Here is a 12,832-nt window from a genome sequence, read left to right as displayed (position 1 = left end):
ACAGTATGACCCCAGTGCTGGGGGAATACATGAAACAGTAAATGTGAGAGAAAACTCTTGATGTCAATTCAGCTACTTGCCCTCTTTTTCTGTCAAGTAAGCCACTATCAGATGGCATCAGGCAAATGGACCATTACAATTTAATTTTTTAATATAAATTTGATATATTTGTTAGACCAGACTAGGTTCCATAATGGTTTCAAACCCAACATAAAATCATTAACATTTTCATAAATAAATCTTAGTGAAATAGACCACACACCTCAGGCAAAAGTGCACAAAAAGACATGTGCACCGGTGTTGAATTAAATTCTCAACTCATTACTGAGCACTAACCGATTTGCAGGACTTTATAGTAATAATAATAATAAAAAAGCTTGCATTTGAAATTGCACTTTGGGATTTACTGGAAAGTGTAGTGACTGTATTTTTAGGCGAGCTTCAGTTAAATATGTTTTTCTGATTCATCTCAGTTTAGTTTGTATTAATAAAATAAATAAAAAATCCTTGCATTTGACATATCATGTCTTATCATGTCTTCGAGACATTTCAAAGTGCTTCACAGAATATATTGTAAAGTGGATTGAGTGAAACGCCCCAAAAATAATTCTCAGCAACTTAATTATTATTACATTAATAATAACAATAATAATAATAATCCTTGCCTTTGATACACAACAGCAAAATTACATTTGTAAAGTGCCTTTCACGCCGGAAGGACGTCCCAAGGCGCTAAATAGTTGGCGATCAGGATCCGAGTGTGGGGGGGGCAGGGTTGGGATGAGGGAGGGCAGAGGGAGTAGGAGGGGGCCTGAAGACACGGTTAAAAAGGAGGGTCTTGAGTCATGCCTTGAAGGAGGCAAGAGAGGGAGCGAGGCGAAGGGATTGTGGGATGGAGTTCCAAAGAGTGGGGGCAGAGAGACTGAAAGCCCGGCCACCGATAGTAGGGTGGGTTGGGCGGGAGCCCTGGAGCAGGCCAGAGCCTGCTGAGCAGAGGGAACAGGTTGATGGGAGTGGTCAGCAGGTCAGAGATGTAGGAAGGGGTAAGGCCGTGGAAGCCTTGAAAGCGAGGATGAGGATTTTGAATTCTATCCGCTGAGGGATGGGGAGCCAGTGGAGCCGGGCGAGGGTGGGTGTTATGGGGTCACGGAGCCTGGTGCGGGAGAGGATGAGCTGCAGAATTCTGGATGATTTGCAACTAGTGGAGGGAAGAGTTGGGGAGGCCGACAAGGAAGGAGTTTCCGTAGTTGAGCCTTGAGGTGATGAATGGGTGTATGAAGGTTTCGACGGCCTGATGGAGTGAGGCAACGGCGGAGTCAGGGAATGTTGTGGAGGTGGGGGAAGGCAGAGCGGGTCGTGGTACGGATATAGGGGAGAAAGGACAGTTGAGGGTCAAACACGATATAATGCATTAACATGTTGTCAAGACTTCTCAAAGCGTTTCACAGTATGTACACTAAAATGGATTGACTGTATATTTTGTGAGTAATACGTCAGTTGCGCACAGCAAAGTACCACAAACAGCCGTAAAATGAATTAAACATTTATTTTAATTATATGACCCTTTGTGTAGAAAAACTGCTATAACATTTTGATACAAAAGATTTAGCATATTTTATGATTTTTCTTAATACATTTGTTATTTCAGAAATCTGGAATTCCCCGATACTGATTCATGCGAACACTGTTCCATCTTGATCTATTTTCAGAATGGTATTCCTTCAAGTTGTTGAGATGTATCCCACTCACCAACACTGCAAGATTGACCCCTGGAGTATATTACTATTACTATTACCAATATACGGTCAATTCACTTTACAGTCTATTCTGTGAAGTGCTTTGAGACGTCGAGAAGACTTTAAAAGCACTATATCATTATTATATCAAATGCAACGATTATTATTATTTATTATTATTATATCACTAAACGTAACAAGAATCCTTGCATTTGATATGGCGACCTTGAAGTTGTAGGACGTCTCAGAGTGTTTCATATAACCTACTGCAAAATGTAGTGACTGTACATTTTGCAAGTGAATTTGCCAAGCATTTTCTAGATTTTGAATTCACAATTTGGATTCACAACAGTGTTTCAGTCAAAGACTGAAGATTATTGTTTGAGTCATTTACCAATTCAGCGTGTAAATTATTCACAGGTGGCTTTTTTGTCCAGGAGGTAAAATGTGGATTCATTTATTTTTTAAGAAGCAGCCATTACGAATGGGAATCGGAGTGATTTTAAATATGATCCAGAATAAAGGAAATAGCCAAAGAACTTAGTGGATTCCATCACTCCCCAGCTATGTTCACTGTCTGTTCGGTCGATATTTGATTCATGAATCACAAGATATTCAGAAATAGATCTAAAGGCTTTTTCCCAAGTCTGATCTATCTCACCTTTCAACTGTTGCAGCCTGAAGCATTTAAAACCAGGGTTTCACTTTTGTCAGTCATATTTTGTATGATAAATGATCTTGTGTTAGTACATAATTAAACAAACACGTACTAGGACAGATAGATAGAGAGCTCATCTCATTTGCCGTTGCTCAATATGACCGTTCAAAACAATAAAAGACTCATATTGCATCATTTTCAACAATCTCAGGTGAGTTGCTTTGCTTATTCTATATGAATCCCACTTCAATTTTCTCCCCTCCTTGCCTGAAGGCAGTGATTCAGGCTGATGTATGGTCCCTTGGTTGCCAGCAGCCATCCAATACCCCAGCCAAGTGATCATTTGTTTCGTGGGAATGCAGAGAGAGGTTCTCAGCAGGTTACTTGACTATGGGGACCACTAAACCTGGGTTTAATTATGCACATGCTTGACGTTCACACATGTGCAGTTTGCAACAACGTCATCAAACAGTGATCAGAAGCCATAACCTTGGCTGATATTTTCCAGAAACAATGTACTGATTGTAGTGGTTTCACTACAAGTGTAAATGGAATTGCTCCCTTTCATGCTATTTGTGAGATATTGTTGTGCAAAAATTGGATGCTGAGTTTGCCTACAAAATACACAGTCACAAGACTTTATAGTAAATCCTGTGATGCGCTTTGAGACATTTCAACTGCGTGATAAGATATGTTTGATGTTTCCACGCCTTGGGACGTCCTCCTGACATGAAAGGCGCGCTATAAATGTAATTTTGTTGTTGGTGTACGACGCTGTATCAAATGCGGTAAGAAGGGTAATGATTACCAAATGGAACATCACATATTACATTCCTCCACAGCACAAAATAACAGAGTTCAGAATAAGTAGAGCATTCTGGTTTTGATTAAAGCATTGAAATGTGCCACGTTAAGGACAGAGCTCCTCTTCAGTACATGTTGGATTAAGCCTAACTCCTCAGGGGATCCTCTGTACTGCACCCGCCATTTTGATCACTGGGCCAACCGGTGGGACATGGTGATAGGCGCCCCCAAGTGCAGAAACATGGTTTTGCACGGCCCAAGGGAAGACATTGAGGGAATTGATTGGAAGATACAAGGGGCATTAGTCCCAATTGTTGACGCTTATTGGTACCTCAGGGCAAAGTGCACTCTGGTCATGCTCATCTCTCTTCAAGTACAGCAATGTCCCAGTGCAGATCAAGCTTGTGGCATACAAGACCTGTGTACAAACAGGTTGATGGACCAGGTCACTGCTCCTTTATGGAAGCAGCGGAGAGGCTTCTTCCGACCCTAAGTCTGATCTACAAAGTCCAAGATTAAGTAGTGTGGTGGACTTGTGGCAAACATGTTAAGTGGCTACAGGGGGGGAGGGCTCCACCTATATTGATCTGTCACTAAGCACCCTAGAGGCGGAGTTGGCTTCATAGTGGGCAAGTCTATTTGCCAAGGCCCCTCACATGGGGACCTGGATTGAGCAGCTGGTGCTGAGTAAGACTGGTACACGGCATTGGACTAGGATCTCAAGAACAGCAAGGTGGTTAGCACATCACAAGTTGTCCTGTAAAGGTCATCCAACCACACTGAAGGCAGATGCTGATGAGGAAACTCTGAGGCTTGGCGTAACAGATGCTGGTAGGAGTTACCTGGAGTCTGAGTTCATGAGCACACATTCTTACATTCAGCACCTGGACTCCACTTTGATTGGCTTGCACAGAGGAAAGCAGATGCTGCTTAAATTTCGCACCTCCAATTGGTGGAACTATCGCTCGATGGGAAGGGATGTAATCTCCAGCTGTGGCAGAAAGACGGTGGCAACGCTATCACGCATTTCATGCTGAGATGCGTTGCCTCTCAGGAAGCTTGCAGAGAAGTTCCTGATACCTACCATCCACCTAGTGAAGGCTCAAATCCGCGCTTGTCAGATGTTGAACGACCAACTAGTGATTGTCCTCCTTGGGGATAGGGTAAGCGGGAACTCCTTGGAGCTGAACTGGCTCTAAGGTGACATGTTTGGAAATGGATTGTTGGCATCAAGCCAGTGGCGGTCTCAGTAGTCCAGTAGTCCAGATGGATCCATAATATTTCTGCTGATAGCAGCTCAGCCAACCCGGCTCATTGGCAGAAACCTGGAATGACAGACCAGTCACTGGGGCAAGGAGACATCTAACTCAGCCCCTGTTAACCCTGCAAGCCAAAGCCCTAGTGGGTAGGGTGGTCCAAGCTGGACAAGCAGGGGGAAAGCTTGTTGGACAACAATAACAATGGCAAGCTATTTGGTTTTAGCTTGATAGACTCCAGCAATACCCCAACACACACTCTGGGTTCCCCAAGCCTTGGCTCTTGCCAACCTGAGCCTTTCTGGAATTAGGAATTAAGTAAACAGGATGTCCCTGTAGGGAGAGAGTGCACATTCCATTCCAAGAATCTATCTCCAAGATCTTCATGTGCAGGTGGGATGCGTGGAAATCTCAGCTTGGTTTGGTTTGGTGATGAGCTTGTGCATGTGTGAGACACCCGGCTGACAAAAAAAAGAAAGGAAAATGTGATGGTGTAGCTGAAAGTAACAAGGACTAAAAGGCAGAAATCCATATCTCTGAGATGTAAACATATAATTTAATATACCTGAACCTAGGATAAAACCGAACACTTTGAACTCTGCTTAAGCAAATTTCAGTTCTTCAATTCTGCTCCATGCACATCGCTGAATGTCAAAGTGAATTCACTCAAGCTCATTACTTTAACTCTTGCGTTTGTGGAACTCCACAGGAGCAATAAATGTTTAATGCTGAGGGAAGGTGAAAGGGATATTTTATTTTTGGTTTATAAAATAGCCGACAGAATTGCTTCCCCTGTGATACCTGCTCATGTTAAATTTAGAAACAATTGGTGTGATGCAGCTCTTGCCATAATTACGAATGTTTCACAAAAGGTTTGGCTGAAGAAGATTCTTTTGCCATTATAGTCTTATCTTTTCAGAATACCAAAACAGCTGACAGCTCTCAAAGATAAAATCTGGACCTTTTGTCTGGTAATTAGGATACCAACTCAAGGTAGAAACCTCCTGGTTGAGGCTATTCCAATTGGTGTGATTACACAGGTAAACCTTGTGCTTTGTAATGCTTTCAAGATACCAAAGAAAAGATATTTGGATACAAACCAAATGTTTGTCATGTGTGCCAACTGACTCTTTATTGAATGCTTTCAAGTAGTCAGTGGATTTTGTCAATGAGTAGGAATTACTTCTAGTTAGATAGGAAACTAACTGACTGAGGCATTACAAACAGGGCAAAGCCAAACACGGCAAAATCATGCAAGCCACTTATTTTCTTCTAAGTCACATTAGGGTTAATTTTGCTTTACATTTGAGCCTAGAGTACAAAATCCATAGTCACTACACATTACAGTAAGTGCTAGAAAGTGCTTTGAGATGTCTCAATGATGTATTACGGCATTCTATCAAACGCAAGTATTGCCCACAGTATGTAAGAGTATGAAGCTGAGTTTGGGGAATTAGACATCTGGTTTGCAGATCACTGTGGAATCAATAAATCCTGTGAAGCATTTTACAATTTCGTCCTGACGTGAAAATCACTGTATAATAAAATAATAATCCACACATTTGATATAGCACATTTCACACCAGGAGGATGCCTGAAATATTATATTAAATGCAAGGATTATTATTTTTAATAAATTATATTAACAAGGAGTGGAGACTCTTCAGATGATTCTCCCAGCAGTGTGGGGCATAGTTACCTTGCCATTGCCACACGCAGATTATCAACATGCTCCCTAGTTGCTGTTTTTAATGAATTCAGTAGTAGTGAATAACAAAAGCTGACGATTAGTTGATCTGCACTGTGATAAACAAAGTGCTCAAAAGCATTTGCTTGGTTGCACTACAGACCTGGGAAAATGGAAATCTTTGCTCAAAAGGTTACTCTTCACATTTATTATGTAGAATTATAAATACATTCATTCAACTTGCAGGTGGCATCATAACATTTCAGTTCTCCTCATGTGGGCAAACACGAGAAAAATCAAAGAGTTATTGAATGTGATTAATTCCTTACCCTCAGTGGGTGAGATTTCAACCAGTCTGTGTCAGCTTGGCTCAGTGGGCAGCACTCTCGCCTCTTGAGTCAGAAGGCTGTGGGTCATACCCCCAGGCAGGACTTGAATTCATACATTCTAGGCTGATACTCCAACACAATACTGTGGTGTCTTGCATTGTTGAAGTGCTATAGTTTGAATGAGATGTTAAACTGAGGTCCTGTCTGCCTGTTCATTTGGACAGTAAAGATCCAAGGCATTATCGAAGAGAACTGAGAGAAGTGTGGTTCACCCAGGGTCCTGGACAACAGTCCCCCAAATAAAATTGGTCATTCATTTCAATGTTGTTTGTAGGACATTGCTGTCCATAATTGGGCTGCTGCATTCACCTACAAGTACAATCACTCCACCTCACAGTAAATCCTGTGAAGTGCTTCGACAGATCCTCCTGACGTGAAAGGCGCAATACCAAATGCAAGAATTATTATTTATTATTATTACTACTATGCCTACACCCCGTAGAATTTCATCCTGGTATCCCACCACCTTGCCCTTTTGCTCCTCATCTTTAAAGTTTGCCTTGAGACCTATCTTTTCGACTGTACTTTCGGATACCTTTCCCCTGGGTACCCAATATGCGGTAAAGCACTTTGGCATATCTTCCCACCATGAAAGGAGCTATATAAACGTAAATTGTTGTTGTTCCTATACCCCAGTCTGGCATTTACTGCAGTTCAGCAAGGTCAATGCTTTGTAAGGTGTAGAAAAATCTCTGAAACTATTAGCATCTAATGTTTCTCTTCTGGGAATAAAGCAAGTGCCTGTCTCTAGAGATATCTAGATTCCTAGAAAGAAAATGATACATTAATGCTTGCTTCCAGGGCACGGCATGTAGTCTTGGTAGCATCTGAATCTTTTATTTTCCTGAAAGAAAGAAAGATCACAGGATTGTGCAGCAACAATCAGATCTGAGGTAACAAAACCTGCCAAAAGTTTTTGCTTGACGCAAGTTATGTCCTAAACCCTTTACATTCAAGGAAAGCAGAACAACTGGTATTATGAGATACAAAGGATTGAAAAGCTGTGTAAAAGGAACCTCAAACCCCATGAATACTCAAAATTCAGTAGTACAATAAAAAAATTCACGTCTACCCAGGAAACGCCATGGGTGTAAACTTTTTCAAATTGATTTTAATTAATTTTTTTATTGTTAGGCAGCGTTAAAGAAAACACTCATCTTTTAACCTGTGCAGCACTCTCACCTCTGAGCCAGAAGGTTGTGGGTTCAAGCCCCACATCGGAACTTGGAATTCTTATAGTCTAGACCAGGGGTGGGCAAAATATGGTCCGCAGCCATATCCGGCCCACCAAATGATTCTATCCAGCCTGTTATTGTGTCTAGCAATAGAGAAAATTATAGTTCGTTCAGTCCCAGAAAGTCGCACAAATTTCGCATTTGAATCAGACTGGGAACATCAGTCAATCACATTGCTTTTATTGTGCGCACGCTCCCTTAAGTGTTGAACCAGGCTAATGTCAGGAATGTATGGATCGGCAAATTTTCAAACACATGAGCGCGCGCGGCAACCGCGACGATACTTTTCACTGAAGAGGATGTTAATTCGAAATGAGTTTATCAAAGAAGTGGAAAGTGGACGCTGAAGGCCGAATATTCAACAAAGAATGGACTTCTAAATTTTTTTTACCAGTGTGGGTGGAAAATAAAACAAGTAAAATAAATAAAATAAAACTAAATTAAAAATTAAAATAAAGAAAGAAAATAAAAAAGTGTGCAGTTACAAAATAAAGTAAGCAATTTTGCATGTTTTTTTACTGGCATTCGATGAGAGTTGTGATGTCAAAGACGCAGCCCAATTTAATAATTTTTATTCGAGGTATCACCAAATATTTTGAGCTCACAGAAGAATTGGCATCAATGCAGTCATTGAAAGATACAACAACTGAACTTTTTGGAGGCAGTAAATAAGTGTATCTTAAAATTAGGAATGGAGTGGAAAAAATTGGTGAATGTGACCACCGATGGAAGCCCAAATCTGACAGGCATAAATGTTGGGTTACTGAAAAGAATTCAACATCAAGTCAAAGAAACAAATCCAGAACTGAATATTGTTTTCCTACACTGCATTATCCACCAAGAGGTCCTCTGTAAGAGTGTTCTAAAACTAAGCAATGTTGTGGACACAGTTACAAAAGTAGTCAATTACAATTACATTCGAGCAAGAGGATCAAACCACAGGCAATTTGTAACTCTACTTGAGGAATTGGAATCTAAGCACACGGATGTTCTGTATCACATGAATGTAGGATGGCTTAGTTTAGGAAAGGTCTTGAAAAAGGTGTGGGAACTGAGAATAGAGATCGATTGATTTTTGGACATGAAACAAAACGATTTGGATTTCCCACAGCTGAATGATACGAATCGGCTCTCTGATTTCACATATGCCGTTGATATCATGGACCACATGACTGAACTGAATTCAAAACTGGACTGGAAGGGGATTTTTGTGCGTGATTTGTATTGCAGTATCAAGTCATTTATGATGAAATTATTTCTTTTATCGCATCAGATAGGAAACAGGCTGATCACCCAATTTCCAACTTTGCAGCAGATTACTGCTTCCGATCAAAGCTTTAAAAAGTATACTCCGTCACTACTTGACTTACATGCCAAATTTTCTCGCCGATTCCAGGATTTCAATTTGATCGAAAATGACCTGTCTTTGGTCTCTTCACCTTTATCATTTGATGTTGACAAATCCCCATTTGACCTCCAACTCAAGCTTATTGACCTGCAATGTGATCCATTGCTTGCGGAGCAATTCAAATCACTGCTGCTTCCCAGTTTTTACGCCTCTCTTAATGAATATACCTTTCCAAAAATAAAGGCTCATGCCCGGAGGATGCTTGAGCTGTTTGGATCAACATACATATGTGAGGAGACATTTTCTGTGATGAAATTCAATAAATCAAAACATAGATCTGTGATGACTGATGACCACCTTGCAGCAGTACTCCGCATTGCAACAACGGAGACGATGCCTGACTTCAATTGTCTCGTTAACGCACATCAGTGCTTTCTTTCTTCCCATTGAGTGAGCTTCTCACATTCTCATCAATATGTGAATAAATGAATAAATATCGAATAAATGTCTACTCAATGTGTTGTTTTTATTTAACCTAATTTTAATGAATGTCAATTATACAGACTTTATTTTATGCATGTACAAGTATAAGACTTGATTTTAATAATAATAATAATAACAATAATAATCCTTGCATTTGATATAGCGCTTTTCACATCAGGAGGATGTCCCAAAGCGCTTCACAGAACACACTGTAAAGTAAATTGACTGTATATTTGTGGGCGAACGTGGCAGCCAATTGCGCACAGCAATTTTGAGCTATTATTAAGCATTTGCATGTATATTAAGTGTGTGGTCGGCGAAGCTTATCAAAACTCGTGAAGTGGCCCGCCAGCCAAAATAATTGCCCACCCCGGTCTAGACTGATGCTTCAATGCAGTGCTAGAAGGTGTCCTGAATCGTCGAACTTGCTATTGCTCAGATAACATGTTAAAATTAGGTCCTGTATTTCAATTCAGATGGATGCCAAAGTTCTGATGGTACTACTCGAAAAGAGAAGGGACGTTCTTTTAGTGTCCTGGCCATCAATTCCCACTTTGTTGCTGTTTGTGGGACATTGCTATGTGCAAAGTGGCTGTTGTGTTTGCCCACAAAATATAAGTCACTCCATTTTACAGGGAATTCTATGAAGCCCTTTGAGACATCCTCCCGACACGAAAGGTGCTATATAGAATGCAAGGATTTTTTAATTATTAACCTCTACCTAAATAAAGAGCAGTGTGAACAGGCATATGGCATCTGTGGGTCTGAACACCATGTAATAATAAAAACAATATCACGGTTGACATAGTACATGCAGTAGACCTACACTTAAAGTTGCGTAAAAAATTCTATCCAAAAAGAAAGCCCTCAGAAATGTATTTGTGTTTGATATATAATTGATGATTTTTGTTCCGTTGTGTAACATAATGCATTAATAGCAACAAGAGGAACACAGTGAATCAGTGACATGGAAATTATGTGAATTAAAAATAGAAACTGTGATTTTCCTCTTAATACCACAAGTGGCAACAAGTGGTTAGCAATAGCATTGTGGCAATTAGCTGTTCAGTAGTTAAATAATGAAGTGAAGCATTCTGCAATTTTGATCAGTGTCTGAGACCTTGTAAAGTGAGATACTTACCATGGTCTGAGTTGTGGATAAAGGGTTGCAAAGTGCTATTGCTTTGGGTGAGCCTTTAAATATTTGATTATTGCATTTTACTCCTACTGTCATCAGCAGTGCTATTTTAGTTTTAGATGAGAGGGGTAAACGGGGAGTAAGAGGCCAGTGAATACTTTTGAATGTTATCTATAGCTTAGGGTCTTTAGGCTCATACTATCATCTATGACCTGTACATGGAGCAATGTCACTGGAAAATCATGCAAGGTAATAAATCTTGGCAATATAGTGCCAGCCAACTTCAGGGTCTCAATAGCAAACAGCACTCGTGCCAGGTATGTGAAGGAATCTGAAACCCTGAATGACATCAAAAGACTCACAAGATTAGTCCAGGTGAAGTTCAGCACATCTGATCTCATCTTCCAGAATATCCCCTCCTCCCCCACTGTCCTTCTATCACAGCAATAATTGATATGTCCTTATGGCGTGAAATGTGTTATATAAATGTAATGTTATTGTTGTTGTTTTATAATGAGCTCAGGGTTTTATAATGAGCCTCAGACACCTTTCCTGGCAACATGTTCCAGTCATTGAATCCCTTCTGCGGAAAGAAAACCTTCCTTTTTCTGAAATTGCCCTCTACAACTTTAACCCTATGTCCTCTTGATCTACATCGTGTTAATGTGGGTTTACTCTTTCAACAATAGCAACAACTTGCATTTATATATTGCGCCCTTCACTTGGGGGAGCCTCTCAATGTGTTTTTTCAATTCCATTTAAATATCTCTTCAGCTCTATAAGGTTCCATCTGAGTCGCCCTCACTCAGGATTGAAAATATCAGGATTTGATTGGAAACATTGCGGGTATCAGCCAATCCTTCATGTCCAGTTCCATCTAACAGGGAATTAGAAAGAAGCTTTGCTCCCAATAGCTCGGGAGTGATGTTGATCTGAACAGAGTCAGGTGGAAGGAGAGTTCCATGCTTTGCAGATTTCCTGCTTGTGAGTGGTGCACATTTGCTAATCTTGGTTCCAGAGGTCAGCAAAATGTCTAGCCTAACTAGGAATAGTTCCACTCTGTAATTTTCTTTTCAGTCAGCCAGGTGTTTGATACATGCAGAAACCCATCACCATGCTTAAGAGTATCCAAACCAAACTGAGAATTCCATCCATCCCACCTGCATTTGGAAATCCCAGAGATAGATTGTTGGAATGGAATGCGCACTCTCTCCCTGGATTCAGGAAAGTATTAGGTGCAGGTTGGCGTGGAGACCCCAGAGTGTACGTTGGGGTACTCCAGGTAACTAACAAGCTGAAACTGTTTAGCTTGCCATTAATATCGTGGTCTGGCAAGCTTTCCCATTGCTTGTTCAGCTAGGACCAGCCTACCCATTAAGGCTTTGGCTTGCAGGGTTAACAGGAGCTGAGTGGGATGACTCTCTGCCCCCAGTGATTTGTCTGCTCTTCCAGGTCCTGCTGAGAACCAGGCTGGCTGTGCTGTCATCAGAAGTGCCCTGGCTCAGGAACCGGACCACCAAGACCACCTCAGACGGTTGGCTTGATTCTGACATTCCATTCCCAAGCATGTCACTTTGGAGCCAGTTCAGCTCCAAGGAGACCCCAATCAGTAACTTGCAGTGATGTGCAGCAAGTATTAATGTCAATGCACAGTGCCTTGGTTCAACATTTACCTCTTTTACACTTAACACTGGTGCAAACAGCAGCTGATGTTTTACAGTCTTTTCGTCTCAGCACATTTTGCCTATTGTTTCAATGAAAGATTAAACGTGTGCAGTTCAGCTCTAAAATTTATGCCCAAGGCTTTAGCCTGAATCCTTTTAAATCATTTACACTACATGTCATCTCAGCCATCTGGATAATTTATTTCAACATAGTCTAATCGTAAGGTACATGAATGTAAAAGTGATTTCCAATGATAGGAACAAGTGAGCCAGTGTGCTCGAAAAACCAATTTTATGCAAAATTGATTGGTTTAATCAGGCTGGATCAGAACTGAACTCTCCCCTCAAACACTTTGCTCTAACATCTTTCTGCAAATTGTATGAGATTTCCACATTATTGTTGAAACACTACAATTTGTATCATTTTACTTACC

Source organism: Callorhinchus milii, unplaced genomic scaffold, assembly GCF_018977255.1.
Source record: "Callorhinchus milii isolate IMCB2004 unplaced genomic scaffold, IMCB_Cmil_1.0 Scaffold5, whole genome shotgun sequence".
NCBI classification, from domain to species: domain Eukaryota; kingdom Metazoa; phylum Chordata; class Chondrichthyes; order Chimaeriformes; family Callorhinchidae; genus Callorhinchus; species Callorhinchus milii.
This window is presented reverse-complemented; position numbering follows the sequence as displayed.